General features: G+C 34.1%; 1 long non-coding RNA gene across 1 annotated transcript; it reads right to left on the bottom strand.

Annotated features, from left to right (window-relative positions):
• Nucleotides 1–450: 450 nt before the first annotated feature.
• Nucleotides 451–2,345, bottom strand: LOC111912680 (uncharacterized). The gene is made up of 4 exons (XR_002857252.1): nt 2,252–2,345; nt 1,697–1,781; nt 1,142–1,226; nt 451–599 (listed from the first exon to the last, which is right to left on the bottom strand). It is a non-coding gene; the product is annotated as an uncharacterized LOC111912680 (long non-coding RNA).
• Between the last annotated feature and the right edge of the window lie 23,888 nt (nt 2,346–26,233).

Genomic DNA, 26,233 nt, shown 5'->3' with positions numbered 1-26,233 from the left:
CCATGATTGGCTTGGGACAGTTTTTTTTATTCAATACCATAAAGCTTCTAATATTATACTATCAATACGAAATATAGTCTCAACTATCAACAATTAACATTATCCAGATAATAGCAACAACTATAAAGATTCTCGTATTGTACTATCAACACCAAATATAATCTCAACTATAGCAAAACACTATATCTCAACGACTACTAGTAAATAACTATATTTCAATATTTTCTTTATCTGTCAACAATGATTACTAATAATTCCATATATAATCCTCCTACACCATACTACTACATTAATTGACTATAAATCTCATCTATATCAACTTATTACTCCACACACTATGATCTACTATTAATCTCAGTTATATCAATTCAGTCTATCGTACAACAATACTCTATTGTAACTCTCAACAATTTCCTAATTATTAACTTTTATAACGTTGATTAATAACGATCAATATTCATCATAAACATAACAAAATAATATCCACATATCTAAATATCAAATCTCTAGAAGTGAAGCATAGTTACTGACCTTGAAATATTGCATGTGCATGTAATTCAAACTCCTAAAGGCTCGTAACTACTTTTATTTCAAAAACCCTGATAATATGAAAATAAAACATAACACTTGAGCGTTACAACTAAAGGTACACTGATATATTCATAAACTTGATTCAACACATTCATCAAGTTCATAACATCCAATTTGATAAAAACTATGCATACTCCATATTTTAGTTATCTACATGTCTTAATTCATTAAGGCATGAACTTAGTATAATCTTATTTATCACTTCACTAAATTGTACATCATATTTCAAAATATAAGTTAATTACACATGACTTAATTTCTTTGCCAAAATTAATTATACTTCACATATAAATTGTATGCATGTCTTAATTCATTAAGACATGTGTGCTCAATTTCATTTAATCACAATTTAGCCAATTTAGGGTTCATCATAATTTTCTTCACTCTCAAGCAATCCATCATAATTTTAGCATAACATGCTAAAAAACAATTATAATAGTTACTAGATTACAATAATCATGATTTCCATAATATAGAGCTTAGGGTTCACAAACCCTCTTCTAATTCAATCACCAAAAGTAAAATTCCCCAAAGAGATTAGATGGTTTACCTTTGAATCAACCAATGAGGATTAACCCTTTCATGTTTTACCTTTGATTTCTTCCAAGCTCAAAACAAAGATAGCTCATCATCCCCTGCTTTTGTAGTGCACATATAAGAAATAAGGATGAAATATTAATTTCTTTACATTTATATGCTAGTTCACTAAGTCGTTCTTGACGTGTCACATTTTCTTATACACTCGTGTCACGTTTTCTCAAACGCATGTGTTAGATTCACATTAAATAATGTTGTGTAATTTAACTTTTACACGTCTCATACTCACTATCTTCCTAGTCTAATAATGTACTTTCTTTCCAAACTTCAGATGACAATAATTTATGCATATTTGACTAATCACAATTTAGCCAATTTAGGGTTCATCATAATTTTCTTCACTTTCAAGCAATCCATCATAATTTTAGCATAACATGCTAAAAAACAATTATAATAGTTACTAGATTACAATAATCATGATTTCCATAATATAGAGCTTAGGGTTCATAAACCCTCTTCTAATTCAATCACCAAAAGTAAAATTCCTCAAAGAGATTAGATGGTTTACCTTTGAATCAAGCAATGAGGATTAACCCTTTCATGTTTTACCTTTGATTTCTTCCGAGCTCAAAACAAAGATAGCTCATCATCACCTGCTTTTGTAGTGCACATATAAGAAATAAGGATGAAGTATTAATTTCTTTACATTTATACGCTAGTTCACTAAGTCGGCCTCGATGTGTCACATTTTCTTATACACACGTGTCGCGTTTTCTCAAACGCATGTGTTAGATTCACATTGAATAATGTTGTGTAATTTAACTTTTACACGTCTCATACTCACTATCTTCCTAGTCTAGTAACGTACTTTCTTTTCAACTTCAGATGACAATAATTTATGCATATTTGACTAATCACAATTTAGCCAATTTAGGGTTCATCATAATTTTCTTCACTTTCAAGAAATCCATCATAATTTTAGCATAGCATGCTAAAAAAACAATTATAATAGTTACTAGATTACAATAATCATGATTTCCATAATATAGAGCTTAGGGTTCATAAACCCTCTTCTAATTCAATCACCAAAAATAAAATTCCTCAAAGAGATTAGATGGTTTACCTTTGAATCAAGCAATGAGGATTAACCCTTTCATGTTTTACCTTTGATTTCTTCCGCTCTCAAAACAAAGGTAGCTCATCATCCCCTGCTTTTGTAGTGCACATATAAGAAATAAGGATGAAGTATTAATTTCTTTACATTTATACGCTAGTTCACTAAGTCGGCCTCGACGTGTCACATTTTCTTATACACACGTGTCACGTTTTCTCAAATGCATGTGTTAGATTCACATTAAATAATGTTCTGTAATTTAACTTTTACACGTCTCATACTCACTATCTTCCTAGTCTAATAATGTACTTTCTTTCCAACTTCAGATGACAATAATTTCTGCATATTTGACTATGTTTTAGTTGATTCTTTCGCCCATGCACTCTAAATTGTCATGGATACACTCCACGACCAAAATCTAATCATTTTTAATTTGTTATTTGTCACTTCAATAATAACAAACATCGATTATTGGATAACCATTAAATGAATATAAATTCAATAATTATTCTTGAAACTACACAATCCTCTAGGTTGGTATTTTACTATGACATCCCCAATTCCATGGTCAACTAAAAACTTTTTCTTTATGCTTATTTACAACACCCATATTCTCAAACCTTCGCGCCATTACATGTGATACAAAGAAAATGAGCGGGTCAGGCTTGGAAGCATGGTCAACACATAGAGTTTTCAACCCACAATATTATAATTAATTTGTTTTAATTATATGTTTCACATCAAACAAATAACCCGATTACCCATTCCCGTTGTTCTCACTTCTTGATCCTAAGATAACGATCTCATGGGACCTATCCTAAAGGATCACTGGGTAGACAATACCACTTCGGGGATTCCTTATCAATATATGTTAATAAGGCAACCGTGGAGTAAAATAATTCCCGCATGAATGTATCATTTATTAACATCTACAGACCGAAGACCTGCTCATGTGTAGTTTATTTATTACCTAGAGGTAGAAGACCTACCCATGTATAGTCCATCTAACATATATAGGTCGAAGACCTACCCATGTCTGGTTGATTAACATCTATTGGTGGTACATCTGCCCGTGTATGGATTATAAACACCTACGAGTTACAAGCTTGTCCATCTTTCACCAGACTTATCTAGAATAGTCTATGGTCATCCTATATATCTTAGTAGATGACTATTACCTAATAGTACAAAAGTACAATATTGGCTACAACCTCACATCTTATTTTACTTTCCATAACACTTCACTACCCAATATACTTTAGGTATGATAAAATAAATAGTTCAATACTTTATCAAAATATAATAAGCCATATTGAGCACACGTATTGTAAATACAGATAATAGGCACACATAGCATCTAATTAGTTAAATGCTTCATATCTATGTGTAAGATGAAAGTCATTATGCACTCACTTGTTAAAGTGGATGTCATGTAATTTGGGTAGCGTTTCATCTAACACCTTAGCTTTTTCTTTGATATGACCTATGTATGAATATCACTAAGTTTTAGTCTTATATTCTTCGTGAATATAATAATGATAGTATATATTCCTCAATAATCCCAATGAATACTAATTTATAGCTGATAAGGAACAACCAGGTAAGATCATATCAAATGTAGGGTCCGTTTTGTATACAAAGTATACTGTTTAGAAATCCCACTTTAAACACCTCACTAAATCTAGCCTAAATATCATTCTCGTAAGTAGATCAATTAGTATTATGCAATGAAATCACTGATAAATCGATAATGAACTTAAAAATAAGTTACACTTGAAGCATAGTAAGTGCAGCTTCACTTAAATTTTTTTTTAGCGAAAACCGAAAAAGTCACAGGCAGAACTCCGACCCGAAAGATTCTTTTCTTCGAGCTCCTAGATACTCAAGAGCCATGTTAAAATTCTCAGAAACTTGGGAAAAGTCGGAAACAAAGATTAGATAGATTTCAAAGAGAATATGAGATAGGTGTGAGGTAGGAATGAGAAATTCACAAAATATATATAAGGAATATAGGGCCGCGTCGCGCCTATTGATAATGCAGTTGCATTCATTGGTTGCCACGTGTCGTCGCCTCATTCGCCCACATCCTTTCCTTCTAGAACCTGTCACGTGTCACCAGTCCATGGTGCCATGTGTCCCAATCTCGTGGTGCCACATTAATCGTTCAGTGGAAGAGGCTGACACCTTCTATGCCACGTGGCGCCTCATGGCCATGCCACGTCATCAACAACAAATATTTTCCTAAAATCTTCGGACGGCCATAACTTTCTCTATAAGCTCTGTTTTCGACGTTCTTTATATCACCAGAATCCACTTGACAAGCTCTACAAATTTTATTAAGGTCTCAACAACCCATTCTCACTCTATTTTAAATTCATATTTTTATAGAGATTAGACTGTTAAAGTCTGTGTGAAAATCATAACTCTTTCATACGAACTCCGTTCTCGACTGTCTTTATATCGACACGTTCATATTTACGATATCTTCAACTCTTGTTTATATTGTTTGGGCTAACACTCAACTGGTCTGAATTTTGAGTTGTGTGTCGCACACAGTTGTACTGAAAATTTGTAAAATCATAACTTCCTCATACGAAGTTAGATTTGGACGTTCTCTATATGCACGCTCTCACTTTTATGATTACTATGACTTTCGTCTAGATTACTTAGGCTTATAAGCAACCTATCTCCGATTCACTTTTTATGACACACATACCTGTATCGGGTTGATTGCGAAACTTTGAAGAAGCATAACTTCTTCGTACGAAGTCGGATTTAAGCACTCCTTATATCCCCGAGATCTTCATTACTACTACTACATCTTTATCTAAGACTATTTACTATATCATAAACGTCTAGCCCGAATTTACGGGCGTTACATTTACGAACATATCTAAGGGTGTTACAATGACATAGTTAAATGTCTTGAATTAAAGAACTCTTTTGTATACTAAGAAAGTATGTATAAGTAACTTATCAAATATAAAAACATGCTAAATTTGTTTTTCTTAATGATTTTAAAGTTGTTATTTACCCTAATGTTTATGTATTTTATTACATTCCATATACACCAGTTATTGGTAGTGGAAACAATAATCTAAACCATATGTGTACATACACACTAAATTCATTATAGCAACATATTTTAAAACAATAAAGCTTACTAACCTTTTGGTCTTATTGATTCCTTGCTTGAGATCTATTAACAACCACATTGCAAATGATGAAACGACTCAAACTAAGAATTCCTCTTTTGCTTCACACCCAAGAAACCACAAGAGAAAAAAGAAAAGAAAAACCTAGGAGAGAGAGAAAGAGAAAGAGAGAGAGAGAGATAGAGAGAGAGAGCGACAGAGAGAGAGAGAGAGATAGTATAATAAAAAATTCTATAACCCTAGGAAAGGGTTATAATTTTCATCTAAGGCAATGGAGAGAGGGGTTGGATGATTTTTCTGAGAGGCAAGGAGTAGCAAGGTTTGACCCCTATCATCCTATTTATAGTCTATATTAAAAACTTTAAGCATTTCATATACCCAAAGATAATCCTTATCTTTTAATTAAAGCCTGCCTTATCCTAATCCCTTAGCATGTTTATCCCATATATATATATATATATATATATATATATATATATATATATATATATATATATATATATATATATATATATATATTATGGATGGTTCTAGAATATTTCAATTAATCACTAGTGAATTATTTAATTTTCAACTATTCAACCTATTTAATTAATACACTATTTAAATCATTCCAAAATAATTTCTAATTAATTTATTAATTCATAATATATTATCAAACTTAATTTCTTCTAATTCCTTATTGCTCGAATAGGTCATGAGGGCAACCGCAAAAGGACACTGCTATTATTAGAAATAAAACCTGTATTTAATGACATTGGACATACTATCCAACAGTCTCCCACTTGGACAAGTTATCAACTATATGAGGTCAAATACTTCCCTAACAATCAATAGATAATATGTCATCAAATGCAACTGTTGAACTCTGATCTAATATCGATTCCAACCTTAAATAAGTGATCAATTATTCCTTTGTTCTAGATATATGTATGAACCCAAGGTATTGATAATGGTCAATCTCATTGTTCAAGCATCTGTTTCCCGATAAATATTTTAGACGACTACATCTAAATACTAAACTAAACACATCAGTTTCAGTCAAGGATCAACGAAGCACTTTAGATATCAATACTAAATCATATAGGGCCCAAACACTACTAGAAAAAAGGCCTTTTACGATGCTCATTGCGCGTCGTAAAACGCTCAGACGACGCGCAAATGCGCGTCAAGGAAGGCCCTGTCATAAAGAGAGATGACGCGCTTTTGCGCGTCGTCTATAGACGACACGCATTTATGACACACATTTATGACGCGCATTTACGACGCGCGGTTATGACACGCATTGGGTATCAAGGAAGGCCCTGTCATAAAGGAAAACGACACGCATTTGCGTGTCGTAACCTTACGACGCGCGTGTTTATGACACGCAATGCGTATCAAGGAAGCACTAGTCAAGAAAGGCCATGTCATAAATGAATACGACACACATTTTTGTGTATCATAATTTTAATTTTTGAAAAAAAAAATATATTTATATATTTATTAATTTATAAATTAAATTTGCATTTAATCTCTCATAATAGAATTAAAATACCATATACAAAAAATACAATCCATTGCATAATATAAAATAAAATACCATATACAAAAAATACAATCCATTGCATTTAATTTGTATGTATAACAAAGACACATGTGTTAAACTTGTTACCATTAACATCTAATCGTATGGACTCAAGTGTTAAACTTGTTACCATTAATATCTGATTCATAAGTCCTTTCAACAAGATTGTTACCTGCATAAATGAAAACAAACTGGAACATTAACAGCCCAGCTATGAACAATATTGTTACCTGCATAAGTTACTAAGAGACTTATATACTCAGCTGGTTTGTAATATGGCACTAAGAAGCCCAAGAATTGTTTGTGTTTTTCCTGCTCCTGGTGGATCCTACATAGACAAAAGGTAAGAATTAACATTTTCAAAGTAAATATAAGAAAAGGGAATTATAGTAATTACCTCCATGCAATACTCAATGTTCTTCTGGATAAGATGATTTAGAATTACTGGTACATATCATAAGGATCCCAAAATCATATAGTTGGTTATTGTTTAATTGTTTAATTTATAACATTTTTCCCAGGATAAATGATGTTTATAAAAATATTTGAGAAGCCATACTCAAATATATATATATATATATATATATATATATATATATATATATATATATATATATTAAGTTCATTAAGTAAAAAAGAAACTAACAATTATAAACTTAAAAAGGATACTTGGGTCCACAACTTCAACCAAATTATCTGAGTTTAGCAACAAGATGTACTCTTTACCCTGAAAAGCATGATTGAGGTAATCTTGTTAAGTCTTATAAATTTAAAATGTTAATATAAAAAAATAAAAAAATGGACAGCTGGCTTTACTTGTAATAATAATTCATCAATTTTGCCACTCTTCTTCAAGAAGAGCAAAGCCTCCTACTGATCAAAAGCATACCTTTTTGCAAAAGGAAGAATTAAAAATAATTATACCATGTAGATATATAAATCAAGAATGAAGGTGCATTTGATGTCTCTATTGGCCTAGGGAAAACAACTGTTACCATGATTCCCTTTTGGTAAAATTGAAATAATAAGTGTGATTATCATAATTGTAAACTTTTTGATTTTTTATTTAAACATTATACCCTTTCCAAAGAAGAGTTGGGAGGAAAGAAAAAAAGAAGGGAAAACAAGCATAGAATTAGTGTTTTAATACATTAAGCCTGAATTTTTTTTTGGCTTAACCCATCAAATCATTTTGTGTAGAATAAATCAAGATTAAGTTCTTAACCCATTAAGCCCATTAAGTAAAAAAAAAACAACCCCTTAATCTAATAATATACATAGTATGTAAATGGATGTTTCTTTTTCATTTCTTGTATCTAATAATATATTAATATATACCTATGTATTAATAATTTGGATATAATGAACAATTTAGAATTAAATTCGATTTTGAGCAAGAAAATGACCTTCCTTGGGGACGTGTAGTTTTTTCACTATTGTCCTTTGGTAAGCCTGTTTCTTCATCATCATCCTCTGAGATAAGAAAACAAGGATCATGAGTTAACAAATACTAAAGCTTCATCACGATTACAAATTAGTTACTTAAGCATATATACGTTCATCATGTTTTGTTTGTGTTGCTTGCTGTCAAAATATACATGAAATTTTGATTAATAAGATAATTTATGTTAATAAACTTAAAAAAGGAGAAAGAACAGGCGCTGGTGAAGAAAATTGAAGAACTTACCACTTTCAACTTTTTGAGAATATTATCAACCTGTGTAGTATCAAATCCCCATTCGTTTGGCTTATCTAAACCAACACCTGTTTTGCATTCTAGTTAGTGGCAAAAAAAACAAAAAAAATCTTCATTTATACTTTCATACTGTGAGAGTGTGAGGCAAAATCACAAAGCAGAGACTGAAAAAAATGCTAACCAGCATGTCTAACATTGTGCTTATTAAAAGAAATCACTTCAGTCAAAACCATGGAAGATAGACAAAGATCTTGTAAATGATGTAATGCATCGTCTTTATACAGATTTACCTGAACATAAATGATGACCACTTGAAGCATATCTTTTGGAAGATAACCAGTCACCCAATAGATAGTTGTTTTCGCATTTCCTAGATCTTTTTTGTGAACCCAACAAAATAATAAATATACAGCAAATAAAAATAATAATCAGTTGCAGCTTGGTATACCTTTTTACATGCAGTTATCAGATCATCTGAATAAAATGGAGGTTATCCAACAAGCATCTCATACATTATTGCACCTAGTGACCACCTGCAACAATAGTAATAGTTAAAAACAATCATGAAATAAAAGAAAATGACAAAAATATCCTCAGCAAATAGTAATACAACACTAACAGCAAATAGTAATACAACACTAAAAAAATCAGACTAACAATCGTGAAGTCCATGTCATGTAGTAAAAAAGAAACTGTATTACAGGGGCTAAAAAAAACAGACCAACAAATAATATTAGAAGATTTCAGCAAACGTGGGTCTGGGATCCTAATCAGACCATACCTACAAGTTTATTTCTTCTAACTCATCAAACATGGAACAAAAGGAAAGGCATCACGTTCTCGTTTTTATTAATAAGGCGTACCAACAAAGAAATTTTCCCAGAAAGTCATTTGTCCCCTGTTCTACTTCCGTTCTCCCCTGTTAATCTGTATTTTTTTCATCTTCTGTACCTTGGTAATTTCCAGATTATATTCTTACAGGAGCTAGTCGCACTCTAGGGCTTGTATTACTGAAACTCAAAGGCCTAGAAGATAAATTGTAAAGTATCGAATTGATCCTCACAGGCATCAATATTTGGTAACCCTTATCAAATTAGAAGTCACGATATAAAGAAAAAGGAGAAATTAAAGGGATAAATATTGAAAACATAAAGATACATGTGAATATAATCAAATGAAGCATTTCTCACTTCATAAAACATATGTAAGAGGTGCTAAAGACTTAATAATATCTGGGGAATTTCATCGAACACTTGGTGTTCGTCTAAAAACCATGGAAAGACAAAGGTAAATTGCAGAAATCAAACACATAAATAAAAAAAATGGAGTATAGGAGTTGATAATTCGTTGAAATATGAACAAAAATAGAAACAATAGAGATGCACAATAGATTAACATAGTAAATCGAGAAGTAAAAAAAACAGGTGAACATAAATCGATTTAGGGATGGAAGTTACCACTATGAAGGCCTGAACATGTTTACTCCTTTCTCTCTCTCTCTCTCTCTCTCTTCTCGTTAAGCTGCTGGCGAGACTTGGTTGGCGACCCCTTTGGCGGAAGATAGCGGGAGGTGTTTAGCGCCCTTAGCGACCCATGACGACCTTCCTAACGACGCCCACTCCTTTGAGCATGATAATCATATCGAGAGTGCTAGATTCAGATTTGCTTTCTATTTAAAATGTCCATTTTTTTTGCTGGATACGGTCCAAATTTTTACATAGGAGCCACCAAATCATTCAAAACTAGAAAAAGATTTGTGAAGAAACGAAAAAATAAAAGCATTACCTAGGTCTCTAACGCAGAAGTTTCAAAGGTGATGACGAGATGTAATCGGGAAGTTAATGGAGCAAAGTTACAGTTCTTCGTTGTGTGTTTTTCGATTAATCTTTGGGGAATCTGAAACAAACGAGAATCAAGATTTGCATTCCTAATATTTAGACTTGAGAGTATAATTAGGGCTTTTCTAACAATTTCAACATCGAGTGGGAGATATGGTGGTTCCAGTAGGTAGAAGTAAGTGAGGGAAGAAGTAGGCAGCACTCAATGTCGGGAGGGGGAAGGAAGGAGCGTCCATAATTTGGGCAAGAGGGAAAGGAGAAATAAAAGGAAGGCGGGGTTTTTAATTTTTTCAGAATTTCATTTCCCCCCACTGTTAAAGGATGGAACGCGCGTTCCATTAAAAATTATAAAGCGACATCCTTAGACGACGCGCGTTTTATTATAGGTACCCTCCGAGTTTTTTTTTGTTTAGACACTAATTTAAGGGCACGCAATAATGCGTGTCCTCTATTGTTAAATTTTTTGAAGAGATGACACTTTTTTAATGTCACTCTCTTTTGCGTAACATAAATCAACGAGTGTCGTGGTTTGTGCGTCGTAAAAGGGTCTTTTTCTTGTAGCGAAAGATATTGCTTCTCGATTGAGGCAGTAAGAAAAAATAAACTTTGACTACATAGTTTTCATCTACTCACCACATCCTACATGGAGACACCCTATTAAACTACTATTTACAAATAGGGTTGGACTTGAACAATGCATAACGAATTTATATAGAAAAACCCCACATGCAACTTAGTCTGAAGAATAAGCGATATTATTGTCATAAAATTACTTGTGACTTGATCGATGAAGTAATATCTAAGTGCGGGTTGTTCCAATACTTAAATCTCCATTTAGGTACTCAGGAGTGTTAGTGAAATCTCTATAATATGTCTAATCTCTATGGACAATTCATCAATATTCATGACAGTCTTAAATCAATACTTACTTCCAAGAGTATAACCGACCGTGGAGGTCTGAATAAATAAATATTCGAGAGGTAGGTTCTAAACATCAAAAAGTGAAACAAAATAATAAATGAACACAAAATGGTAGCATCACTAGTCTTTTATTAATTTACCACAAAATAAAATCAATTCGGTTACAATTCATACTGATATATGTTTCAAAATAAATCTAACTAATAACTAAACATTCAAACCATATTATTATGGTATACCATGCCTATCAACCTAGTATGACTCTAATGCTTGTTCCTTGATAATGGATTCGTGAACCAATCAACTGGATTCTCTTTTGATGATACCTTTTTCACGATGCCATCTCCATCTTCAACACATTTCCAAATGTAGTGGTACTTTGTGAGTATTGGATCCTTGATGCTAGGAATGACACCAAGATCATCAATGAAGTTCTTCAACCATGTATATTCCTTTGTAGCTTTACTAGCTGTTATATACTTGGACTCATATGTAGAGTCTAATATTATCTTATACTTAGAACTTTTCCACATAACCACTCCTCCATTGATTAGGAACAACCATATTGATTATGAGCAAGAGTTTTCCCTACCAATTTGGAAACTTGCATCAAAATAACATCCCTACCACTCTAACTCTTTTAAACCTCCATAGACAAAGAAGACATCTTTTTTCTTCGTATAAACTTATGAATGTTCTTAATAACTGTCCAATGACTATCTACAGGGTTATCCTTGTTGTATTTTTATTCAAAAATAGTCTAATTATTGTGATAAATTCGATGTGATTACCAACATAATCACTTTTAGATTTGAATAATCTAAAACCATTTTACCCACCAATGATCAGTTTGCAAAGCATGGAAATATTAAATCAACTATAGAAAGAAAAGCTATAGAACCTTTGAAGACTTTTATTCTTATGGGAGATGGAAGTTGATGATGCATGAAGCTCCAAAGAAAAGCTGTATACAAGTATCCACCAAGCAAGGATAAACCACTTCAAGATGCTAGTCTTCACTTGTATATGTGTTGTTTATAACCCTTAAAGTTTATACCAAATAAACCTCAAATAGATACAACATATAAGCACTTAGTTCATGCACCAAATTACAAGAAAGAATAGAGGGGTGGAGGGATCCATAACAAAGAATTGGAAGCCATTTTTAGAGGATTTTTGAGAAAAAGAATAGCCAAATAAACTAGCCAAATCCCTCTTTATATACATACTAATGTGTATTAAAGTGAAGGCTAGTAAATGAAAGAGTATGGTCTTCTTATGACATGTATGGAGTGTAAGATGAAAGCCAACAAGCAATCTCTTACTTGCTTCTTTCATACTTATGGTTTTAACTTCAAAGTCAAAACTAAGTTTCTCTTCCATTCAACTATTCCTACTAGAGAGTTACAAGTACAAATTGGATAGTTACTCAAAGTGCCCATTTAATTTGTACATTATATATATATATATATATATATATATATATATATATATATATATATATATATATATATATATATACTCATACCTTATGAATATAACTGGTTTTGTTCTCTATTATTATTATTTCCTAGTAACAATAATTACTACTATTTTGGTAAAATATTATTTTCATAAAATATTGTTTTTCCAATTTAAATACAAGTGTTGATTATATTTATTAATAATCAAATTACTTAATGAATAATCAAATAGTAGTAACTTGCTATAAGATATGACCTTATATGATCATATGTCATTAGCAAATATCATTTTATAATGACTGTTGGGCATAAATATCTTTCAATCTTCCACATGCACAAGACTCTTCATATATTGATATACACAGTGGTGAATGCTTAACAAAATTTCACTTCCCCCAGTAACACATGACGAAGAATGTAGTTCATCAACATCCAAATCCTAACAGCTCATAACTATAATTGATGTATAAGGTAAGTTTATCAATTATGCCTTTGTTAGAGACATCATTTTGAGCATTAGAATTGGATCACAATCATTCTCATTTGTTGCTCAACTTTGGGTAACGCACGTTAGATGTCTTAATCTCAACACATAAGAGGAACAAATCCCATCTTGACTACATAAGCCACTTGCACAGTTCATACCATATCTGATAATGGCTTTAAAAGCTGTCCGGTTAAGGATCAACATTTGACCACCTCAAAGTATAGTGCTCCCTACACTTAAGTCCCACTATGTATCTCAGGTATTAAGGATACAACGAAAGTACCTTTTTATCAAGTATCACCCATGACAACAATCTATGAGAATCTTGATGGTAGTCTGTTCAGTAACAATTCTCTGACAAGTACCAATGAATCTTGGTTTCAACCTATTGCCTACTTTCATATAACGAGAGTCAACCAATCCGATTTATATTAGTCTTACTTAATAATTTATCATGTAATTATAAGTAACTATGAACTTTTAGAATAATAAGATTATTCATGGATGAAACATGTTAATATAGAACACAACAAATATTATTATGAAGATCATATCCCAATATATCAAAAAATATATATAATAGTTGTTTTTTTATTGTTCTAATAAGTAAATATTAAATCCAAATCAAAATCCCATTTCTAGAATAACAAAGTCTTATAGTTGAAGTGTGACCATTCATACTTAGCTTAAAGGAAATACTTTATTAATGGGCCTGACTAAATTTAATTTGTGTGAATTCTACAAATTCGACTATCTCCATATTTAACTTTATTCTAAGTATAGTTAAATATCCAGGAGAATATGATTGGTGTTTTAATGTGATTTAGAGTCTCTTAGATTGATTAATTACACTAATGAACTCACAAAATATTTATATGCGATCCTTGAATGGTAGGACTCAACATGGTTTTTTAATAAACTCATTTATCCAGTCATATTTGATTACAACTTTTAAAGTAATAGTGTATTCTGATTTTATAGTTGACTGTGCTATATTATTTTGCTTGGACCTCATTCCAACAAAACTTACTCTTCATTCCATACTGAAGTCATAATACGATTATAACTCATATATATATATATATATATATATATATATATATATATATATATATATATATATATATATATGTTTTGAAGTTAGCATCTCGTGTACCTCTTTACATAGATATATTCTTCTAAACTGATTGTCTCATATACATTCTCTTAGTTATTCTTAAGTACTCTTAGAATGTCCTTATAGTCATCCACTGACATACCCATTTATCCTATTGGTATCTTATGATATGTTCTTAGCTTGAACATATATGTGGTCTTGTGCATAATATGGCATAAAAGATGGATTCATTTGCCAAGAAAATAGAATATAAATTATTTTACCTAGCTCAAATCTATATGAGAGGTCCTTTTTAGGCTGGCTCAAAATAGTGCAATTTGGTAATGCCAAAAGTCCTCAAAAGGAATCTTGTATCTTGATCCCTTTCAATATATTGTCAATATATGAATAAAGATTTTAAAACGTTAACATTCATCTTTATCTATCTCCATAGATTCTACATTCTGAGAATGAATATTGTCTTTCCTAAGTGTTTCATCTTAGAATTACTTTCCAAGTCAAGGCAAAATGAGCCTTGCATAGTCCGAATGTAGTTTCTCCTGATTAACCATGTATTATTCATACAAGATTAAGAATATTACTATTGATCCCACTAGTTCATGTTAAACACAAATGTTATCTTCATTTGATATAAAATCGTACATTGTATTTTCATATTAAAGTGATGTTTCCAACCTCGAGAGTTTTTTTTATATCCACAAATGGATCTAAAGGCTTATCCACTTGGTTAGGATAACTTGCATTAAGAAAACCTCCATCCTAAGCTATATAAACACCATCAAGTAGATTTCTATTAAGAAAAGTGGTTTTTCTTGAAATCTCTGTCATATCTCATAATCAAGATATGTAGTTATGATAAATCATATCCTTATTGATCTAATCATAGCTAATTGTGAAAAGGTTTGATCATATCCAATGACGTGAGTATGATAAAGATCATATTCAATGACATGAGTATGATAAAGATCATAATCAATGACATTAGTATGAGAAAATCCTTTTATAATAAGTCTTACTAAATGTGTATAGAGCTTTGTGTATGTAATATTTCTAAAAGAATTACTTACTCATTCTAGCCTTGATAAAGACAACGATTAATCAAATCCCGTCCTTGATTATTATACATGGATTACATCTCATGTTCATGACCCTAAGTCATTAATCAGGTTCAAGATCTGATATATAAGTTTGGTAGTTCATGGATTTGCCAGAAACCATCAAGAAGAACTTATCAAAGAGATTCCATATTTCTCATGTTCTAGATGATTCTACCATATATATGACCACTTTATGTTTATGAATAGCTATTATCATGTTCAACAATTCCTTGTTGAAGCTGATGGGTTTTGATACAAAATATTGTAGTAGCCCATTTTGTCGATCGACTTGTGCGGAATAAGACATCTTGATATTTAATGATAATAAAAGTATGAAGAACACAATGAGATGAGTAATCCAATAATTTTACTAGAAAGAGAGATAAAATATTACATGAAGAACATGGGTTGGGAGAGATAACTCTCCGATTATCTCTAACTACAAATAAACTACATTTTTGGTGCACTTATAATACAATGACCACTTCCTCTCTATTTATAGAGAGAGGAGCATTACAATACAATAAAGAGAAATAAAATAACCTAACTTATCACTCATAATTTTTAGAGCATTTCCATGCTCTAACAATCTCTCCATAAATGCGCGTAAATGATGAGAGATAAAAATACAATGATAAAGGCTAAAATACACAGTAACCGACTAGCAGGTGTGGTAATAAAAATGAAACATAATGAGAACCAAATGCTGAAATGTCTGTGAAACTCTGAAGTGTCTGTGATCTCTGAAGCCGAGCAATGAAATCTTTGCGGTCTAGTTAAAGTTTTCTAAGTACCAAGGCATAAGCATCTCCGGTGCTGAAGAGTGAGATTCCAATCCACATATCCGATCAGTGAACTAAGCTGATCAACTTTAAAAGTGTATCAATAACTTTTGAACTTTATGTCCCATAATCAAATCACACATCGGCATCAAAAATTCTGAAACATCTCTAGTTCTCGAATCATAATACACCCAAAATTCTTCAAAAGAATAATCTGCTAAAAATATGAAGCTTCCAAAAGTGAATTCCAAAAAATAAATAATGTGAGTCCAAAAATTTGATCGGAAGATCAAAAATAAGTGCCACGTCACATCACCAAAATAGTATTCGTCTTCAAAATATCGCAAATCCAAACTCGAGAAATCATAAGATCTTAATCGGATGCAAACACAAATGAGACATTTTGTGGTAGAGTCCGAATAATAAATAATCTGGATCTGGGAACCATCTAGTGAAGCCAAAAATTTGATCAAAAGATGACCAAAAATCAGTATCACGTCGCATCACTAAATAAATCCTCATCTTCAAAATTCTCTAAAATCAAAACTCAAAAAATCATAAAATTATATCCAGATGATAACATAATATTCTCTCCCTATTTTCGATAACCAATGACCGGATATCAAAAGTAAATAAATTATCTGGATGGAGACTATTAGATACCAAGAGCTTCGCATGATCTCCCTAGATGTATGAAGGATCTCGATTAAACATGCAAATGAGAGTAAAATAAATACTCTCCGGTCATCTTTAGCCGGTTGATTTTGTCGTTGAAAATTGTTCGAACAAATACCAAAGTAAAAAATAATAACTCTACATGAAAAATCTTTACTGTGCGGAGAAATACTAATGTACCCAAACTGAGGTGCTGAAACTCCTGAAGTGGTCTTCAATAAATAAAGTCACATGGTTCGTCAACCGAAGATCAAAAGCGAAAAGTCAAAAAAATCCCGTAGAGCGAAGGTTGCAAAACAATTTTGTTGGTCAGATGCAACTGCGGTACAATCCCCGCGAAGAAAGATATGATGTCCGACTGCGGTATGGAGTAATCCTCATGGAAAGAATAATAAAATTCCTCCAATATAATCAGCAAGAAGTAATCCAATGTGACGATCGAAGCATGAGTAAATATCCAATAATAATCTCTTTCGTGAAGACAATAAATTGAGTCATGTAAAAATTATTCTTCACAAAAGTTCTTCCGATCATGGGCTGGGTTGTGGCAAAAATTGGTTTTAAAATAAAAAAAATAAATAAAATGGTTTTAATAAAAAGAATAAAATGCTAACGTATTTGTTGGGTTTCAGCAAAAAAAAAAATTGGCTGAATAAAAGGAAATTGGTGTAAAATAAATAAATAAGTGTTAATTAAAAAAAGGGTAAAGGTTTAAAGGAAATGAGAGGGGAGGAGGAGGGAACACCAGGAGGGGAGGAGGAAGGAAGGAGGAGGAAGGCTAGAGGCAAGGCTGAAGGAGGATGAAGGCTAAAGGTTGAGGAGAAGATATGTCTATCGAGGAAAGATACTGAAGGTAAAGAGGGATTGGTATCGAGGACTTGAGGTCTTCGGGTTAGAGGGAGGCGAGGTCTACAGGTTGGATGGTTTGTGGGTAGGGAAAGACTGTAGTCAACGGGTCATGAGAAGAGGGGTTAGGCTGCAGGTAGGTCTTCAGAATACAAATAAGTTGAAGTGGAAGCGACGAGTGAGGGCTGCGGTATGCTTCAGTAAGGATCTGTGGTATACGAGTGTCACCTGAGGATGGAAGCCAAAATTCGAGGTCTTCGGTACTAGGTCAGGTCTCCAGGTAAAGAGGTCTGCCCGAGGATGAGAAGCCGGATGGAGAGGTTGCTCAATCGAGATCCTCTCAATAGACTTTGGTGAGGCTTTTAGCTATTCGGTCATTTTTTTGGTCCTCGGTTTTGAGCTCCGAGAATGAGCATGCTGATGACGAAAACGGTCGTTTTTCATGAAATTTTGATACCGAGGAGACTATATCCTCGTGTTATACAAAGTGAATCTTTCCTAAAGCATATGTGGATGATATGGAGTGTTGGGAAGGGTAAAAGGTGGCAGAAAGTAGGAGAGACAAAGGTAAAAGGTGAAGGGGACAAGACATGTTTAAAGTAGAAAAGGTTGAGTGTACAGAGGACAAAAGTATCAATAGTTACATGGATTGGTCACGAAGTTAAAGGGAAAATGCAATACATGGGGAGTAAAGGACACATGCTTCGTATAAACAACTTGGCATACGTGCAAGTTACTTTTCAAGGATCTATTAGCAACAATTTAAAGATCAACAAGATCTTCATACATTTTTATGATGAAGTCAAGTGTAGATTTATGAACTCCAAAAAGATATGCTGATAAATTCTATAAAAAAAAATCTTCTCCACTCTCTTCAATAAAACACAAGATATCGTGTCTACTTCTAGAACATAAAAACTTCATGGAACAATTTCTTCAAGATCTTCAAATATTTTAGACGACAAAAAATCATCTTCCCTTTTCTTTTTGTTCTCCAACAACAAGATAAAAGCTTGTAATACCTGGATTTTCAGTAGAAAAAATATGAATGAACAACAACCATTTATTCTTGAAAGCTTGAATAGCTTTGAATCAACACTAAGAAAACGAAAAACTCATCATAAGAATATCCGGTTACGAACCCAGAAACTGTTGACGTAAAATTGAAAAATCATGAAGATAAGATAACCGATCGGGAGTCTTTCTATTGAAATAATCGCTTAGATATTCAATGTACGACTTTGATACCAATGGTAGTAGCCCATTTTGATGATCGACTTGTGCGGAATAAGAACATGTTGAGATTTAACAATAATAAAAATACGAAGAACATAATGAGATGAGTAATCTAATAATTTTACTAGAAAGAGAGATAAAATATTACATGAAGAACATAGGTTGGGAGAGATAACTCACCTATTCTCTCTAACTAGAAAGTGACTACATTTTTGGTGCAATTATAATACAATGACCACTCGCTCTCTAGAGAGCTGAGCCTTACAATACAATAAAGGGAAATTAAATAACCTAACTTATCACTCATAATTTGTAGAGCATTTCCATGTTCCAACAAATATAAGAGTGTTCTTCAAAAAAACCTTAACAGAAGCTTTAAAAATAAAAATATTATTTTCATGATATTCCAAAAGCAAAACCACCAAGGACCCTTTCAAAGAGGTTAGAATGATATTAAAACCAATCTTTAGTTATTTAGAATGACAACCTTTGGAGCCTTTAAACCCACATGGATTTAGGGTGTTGATGAAAATAGAAAGATCAAAGAGGATGATCTTCTTTACAAGTATCCACCATCAAGATTAAGGAACTTGGAATGCTAGTTCCCATCTTGTATAAAGTACTTCTTAAGCATTTAAGTGCTTAACACAATTAAGCATTAAAGGAGGAGCACTTTATATCACCAATACTTGGAAGTAATCTTCAAAAGAGAAGCCAAGAAGAAGAGTACATGAAGCTACAATTTTATGGTGAAAGAAAGAGGAAAAAAAGAGTTTTTCATTAGCAAAATATCCAAGCTCATGCAGTTATTTTATAGTCCCATGCAAGTGAAGCCTTTACATTATAATAATATAAAGTAATTCTAGACTTTTAGAAGCATTGGGGACATAGCATGAAGGTTGACAAACAACCTCAATGCTTGTATATAGAATTTGGCCATGCTTCTAGAAGAAGACAAAAGCATTGTCTATTATCTTTAATCAAATGGAGATAACTAACTAGTTAATGTAAGGTTAACCAAAGTGTCCAAAACTCTGTACATAACTTGGTAAATCATACCATATGATATAATAACTAGTTATATTCTATTTAATTATTATTTTGACAAAAACAATATTTATTCCCTAATTAAATACAAGAGTTGCTATTAGTTGTTAATAATCATATTAATAATAAATATGTAAAACGTGCCAACCTGATAAAGGTGTGACCCTATACGATCATATGTTATTAGCAATATCAATAATGATTCTTGAGCACATAGATAAAACAATCTCCAACTTGCACAAGATTCAATACAGATTGACATAGTGTCACACCCCGAAACCGATGGTGGAAACGTTCCGAGGCGGAGGTGACGTCATGTATAGCATCACAACCAATGAATAACAACAAGCATAGTAAACACAACCAGACATTGAATACATATGTGAAAAAAAGTTTACATTGTTTAATACATAGTTTTGTTCTTATCAAAGGTAAAATAGAAATTCACGACACTAACGCTTCGACTTCTATGAACTCCTGGAAGTACCTGTCTACTAATTCCTTGAGAATACAAACAGTTTGAAAGTCAGCATAAAGCTGGTGAGTTCATAAGCATTTAGTTTTGGTGGAAAAGTGTTCTTTGAATCCTTTTGAAAAGTGTTCCTCAAGAAAATCCTATATTTTCTTATGAAAAGCGCGTTTGAAAACCCATTCATTCCAAGACTTCCAGGTTCGTACAGAACGTGTACAATCCAATGTGTCGTGGAATGAATATGAATATCCGTTGGTTGAAAAACAATCCGTTTTGAATAGCCGGTTTATCCCAGGAAAATCCTATATTTTCCCTAAAGGTGGTTGGTCGATTATCCATTTTAAACTGAGGTTTGCAAGTATCTACCATACTCGTGTATATATATAAAAGCAGTTTTCCTTTAAAGACCCTGGTTACACCCAGAGATATATTAGTCTTAAAAGCTAAATAAAAGAAATCGTGATGAACTAAGTCCTGAAGGTAGTATTAATACCCTCCAGTAATCTAACGGTTGTTACTTTGAGGTTAGTTCATTTGATTCATTATTACAAAGTAAATTCCTGTTATCTAGGTTGTGAGTTTCATAACCATAACTGACTGGACATGGCCCGCAACGGCCGATATCCTTAATGACTCTGTCACCCGCAGACCTGCCAGTCCAACTGTAGCTAGTAGTGAGGTGCGGGATTGTCAGTCCCGTATAGATCTATACACAACAGTCACACTCTCCCTATAAGATATTCTGGTCACGAGGGCTAATCCTCCACTCTATTTAATGTGGTGAGTGTTACCAAGGACGTGTCTCAAACATAGCCTAACAAATTTACACGTAATAACACCGAAAATCCTGTTTATGATTTGCATGAATCCTTTATAAAATCATACATTTTACTATATGCTTCACAAATTCCTTGTTCTAGTTTTGAAAAACTGTTTCTACGAGTTGATTTCTTAATCGTTTGGTAAAACTGTTTTTCGTGTCAAAAGCATGTTGAAATATGGTTATCTTAAACAAAATAATATATTTTGAGTACAAGTTTCCTTGTACTTTTGCTTGTATTTCCCCCTGAAAACATAAAAATAACTCGGAAAAACATACGGGTATGAACTCACAGTTGATGCGTGGAGTTGTTGATTGAAATGAAGATTCCCGAGTTGTTGCGCGTGACACTTAATGAAATCCTATTATCAAATAAATACGTATATGTATCTAAATTAGCGATTTCGATAAATAAAGTGTCGGAAACACTTGAATTTGGTTGAGGAATGTTACCGAGACTTGCTTAAATCGAAGGAATGAGTTGACAACCTTAAAACACGAGTTTACGGATTCTGAAGGTGAGTTTACGGCCTTAGAACACGAGTTTACGGTTTCTGCAGTTTGCCGAGTTTACGGCCGTAAACTCAAGAACTGAGTTTACAGTCTTTGAAGGCTGGACCATAAACTCGGAAAATGGGGTTTGGATGTTGATTTTGATGAGCTTAGTGATTCCAGACGCTCCAAAAGACTCCAAACGTGGTTTTCTCGATGTTCTCCGAAGTTGAAGGCGTTTAGAGTGTTTACGGTCGAGGTCTAGAGAGAGAGAGAGAGAGAGAGATTTTGGCCAAAAATGTTATAATGAAGGTGGAGCCATCGTATTTATAGGGGTGAGGTGAGGGTTCCACTTTCCACTGACCATAAACAGGTTTACGGTCGTAAATGAGTTTACGGTCGTAAACTAGTTTACGGTCGTAATCCCATTTTAGACCGAAAATGTAGTTTTCTCGAGATATTCGGGTTTCTGCGCGATTTTTGGTTCCAAATCGTTAATAGTTTAATTAAATATAACTAGATTATTTTATTAAACCAAAGTTTTGACGGAAAAATTAATGAATTCGTAACTTTATTAACGGAAATCGCGTTACAGAAACGGACAAAGTTTCGGGTTGTCACATCATCCCCCCGTTAGAGGGAATTTTGTCCCGAAATTCGAACATGGAATACAAATCATGGATTAGGAAAGAGATGCAAATACTTCTGTTTCATCTGATCTTCGTGCTCCCAAGTGAATCCAAGTTAATGTTTAACATTCCAGCGGACCTTCACTATCGGGATGCGACGTTATTACGTTCACTTGACTTCTCGATCCATGCGTTCAGGTGATTCTCACACAAAGTGTAGACTCTCGTCTAACGTGTGGTTTTCGAGGGGAATTCGCAGGTGTCTCATCGGACGGACACTCATTTCAGTCCTGCACAGATTTGATCTGTACTTACGACCATAGAGGGCTTCGAAGAGGGATGAATTTTTGAGGTTCACATTTAATTTTCCGTTACGAGCGATGGGAGTTTTACGATCGAACGATTTTAAAAAAAAAGGGTTTAGTATGAAATAGACTCGGTCAGACTAAACAGGATGACGTCGTAGAATCGCGCGATAAGTTTGTCCGGAAAGATCGTTTCGTTAGCACATTGATGCCTCTGGGTGAATGTCTCTGGTGTTTGTTGTGTTTGATTCAAAATTAACAAGTACTACTAACACGAGGGTTCTGATGTCTTGAAACTATGAAATTTCATGTAATGGTTCTTACTAGATTTCCCTATGATCGTTTGGTGTACACAAGTCGTGTATAATTACAACTGAACCTAGCGTATTCACTAAGTTATCATAATTTGTTCCTTAGGGCTTTTAAACCTTATAAAGATTCCGTGATTTAATACGGACGAGAAAGTGAGCACATTTACGAATAATTATCGGGGTTTTTGAAAACGTACCAAAACATAGCAGGGTTCTTTGATACTTCTTGATTCTCTGAGGTCAGACTCCTCCTGCTCCTACGTTGTTCTTCTCTGTTGGGCAGTCTCTTTTGAAATGTCCTAAACTTCCACAGAGGTAACATGTTGGACTTGTCCCAACATTGGTAGTCGGAATGATGAACTTGACTAGGGTTCTACGACCGCGGGAGGTGTGGCCCTTTCTATGGCATCTAGTGCAATGCAGCACTCGGCAGACCCCATGATGATGGTAGTTGCATTTATTGCAGTGCGGGAGATTTCCACAATAGGGTATGGTTGGTGTGGGAACAGCAAGGTTGACTGGGGTACTGACTGTCCCAATTCGTTGCCTCTCAGTAGATCTTTGGGTTGAACAAATCCCGTTTAACTTTCGTTTTAGGATGTTAGGTTGGAGATTAGGTGTGTCCTTTCTAGTAGGCACTTGGTTAACACCAAGATTTGGATTGCCATTCACACTTCCACCCACATTCGTGTTGTTAGCGTTAAGAATAGCTAGGGCGGCTGCTATAGCTGCTGTGACGGTAGCTTGGTATGTAGCTGAGTCCATCTGGAGGATTGGTGTCTTACTAGTGGGTTGGTTACGTTTCTTCGGAGGCATGATCTGCTACATATCAAGAAAAGAAGATTGTGAGCAAAAATGGTTTCCCCCGGCTATATCCTAAATGTTTATCTATGCGTTCAGATTTCCCGTTATGCTATCGGACTCTCAGTGATTCGACCCACATCTCCATGATGTGGTCTTAGCTATGATAGAAAAGATTTGAACACACAAAGTTCGCATATAATAAGTTTACGAACTCCTGGTTGCTCAACTCATCGAACTGGCTGAGTAACTCTCACATTTTGTCGGCTTTTAACAATTTGGAGATTTGGCTATAGGGGTAGTTCCGAGGATCAAGTCGATATGGGATTCAACTTGGCACTCGGAATAAATCCCTGGAATGTCTTCGGGGAAGACGTCGGGAAAGTTGCAGACTTCGAAGATGCTCTCGAGGTCTTTAACTTCTTGTGTCTCATTGTCAACATGAGCCAGGAATGCATAGCATTCCTTCCGCAGATACTCCTAAACTTGACGCAGGAAATGATACGAAGGTTTGAAAAATCTTATCACATAGACCAGTGAGGATTTCGTTGAAGGGATGAATCGCTTTCCCCGAAGCAAGGAATATCAGCATGATTTGAGGTTTACCATTTCGTGCCAATTAGGATATTGAAGCTGAGACGAAATTGATGGGGAACAGAATAATCGTCTAAGTATATCTTATGATTCATGTTTTGAGGATAAAACAGTGATGGGACCCTGATAAAGTTGCTTACTTTTCATGCTATCAATCTAAGGTATACTTATGACAATGAAAATCTTTAACTGAAATATGATAGTTGCCACCATTATCGATATCAAGATTACACATAGTTTGAAGAATTTGACCTAGGAGTAGGTCTACCACCTACCAACAGAGGAACAATTTGACAACATAAAGAACTAGCAAATCGGTACTTGCAAGGCAAGAATGTCTACAGATAAAGGAGCTACTTGGAACATAAATAGGGAAGCTATTCTTTAGACCAAAAGGAAAAACATGTAGAATATTTCCTACTGGCGACAGGCACTTCTCGGGTGGAACCTTAGGTTAGTCAACTGGCGCTCCATTTCAAGCAGGCGACTCTCGTATACTGATGGGCGTGCTCGGAGCTCCACGACTTCAGCTCGAGTTACAGCTAGTTCTCACTACTGGCCTTTGCTGTCTCTCAAAATCCTCCTATAAGCAACCTTGAGACTGCGAATACGGTTTGTGTTGGCATCCGAGTCTGCCTCGAGTTCCACAGTTCATTGAATGGCCGCCACGTTCATCTCGACATTGCGGGCCATTCGGCGGACTATGATTGGTAGGGCTCTATCTGCGGAGCCTCCTCCGTCCACATTGTAGAAGCAGTGATCCCCATTATACGGGCGGGGTTGGCCTTGTTCGTGACTCCACCTATCCAGGCTTCCGACCCACATGGGCGTTGGGCCTTCGAGTACAAGCTGAGGGTTGGGATTTGGTATTACTGGGGGTAAGTTCTCGACTTCTGGTTTCGAGTTAGTCTCTTCAAGAAATGGTTCGGCAATGCCATCATCAAAAGGGATTTCATGGTTTCCTTCTGGCTTTGGTTCGATCCACCCATCATCTCCTTGGTTGGGAAAGTATGGGTCGCTAGGAAGACGGAATCCAGCCATGCTATCTACGCGAGGCGAGCGTAAAGGAATAGTTAATAGGCATCTATTCTATAATACTTCTAATGTATTATAGTTACATGATTGATTCTCCTGGGTAAAACTCTGGTTCGGTCGTTATAGCACCCTAAAATACTCCTACAGTATTTTAATCCTTATGTTCGGTTCTAGAAGTCTTCTGGTATCTAGGTAAGTTTTAGACTTGTTGCAACTCAATAGTTAGTCCCAAGCACATGTTGGTTATGTCTCGAATAAATATAGTTGATCAGGCTATATTGACACTAGACATGATTACATAACTGCCCAGGTTTAACCGCAATGTTTAACATCCAAATACTTTTGTTTTGTTCTACTCACGGCACGGATTCTTACACTCGGGTATACTTATATACTTTTATAAAAATACTTGTATTTTTGAAAGTATACTTTTAATTTAGAGCACTTAGGCCCCTTATCATTTATAGTTGTATACCATGTAAGGTTCGATATACTTAGTTCGCTATAAACAAGGGCTCTGATACCAATCTGTCACACCCCAAAACCGATGGCAGAAACGTTCCGAGGTAGAGGTGACGTCATGTATAGCATCACAACCAATGAAT

Source organism: Lactuca sativa, chromosome 9 (genome assembly GCF_002870075.4).
Source record: "Lactuca sativa cultivar Salinas chromosome 9, Lsat_Salinas_v11, whole genome shotgun sequence".
Taxonomy (NCBI): domain Eukaryota; kingdom Viridiplantae; phylum Streptophyta; class Magnoliopsida; order Asterales; family Asteraceae; genus Lactuca; species Lactuca sativa.
The sequence above is the reverse complement of the archived record's forward strand: the minus strand, read 5'-3'. Positions and strand labels throughout refer to the sequence as shown.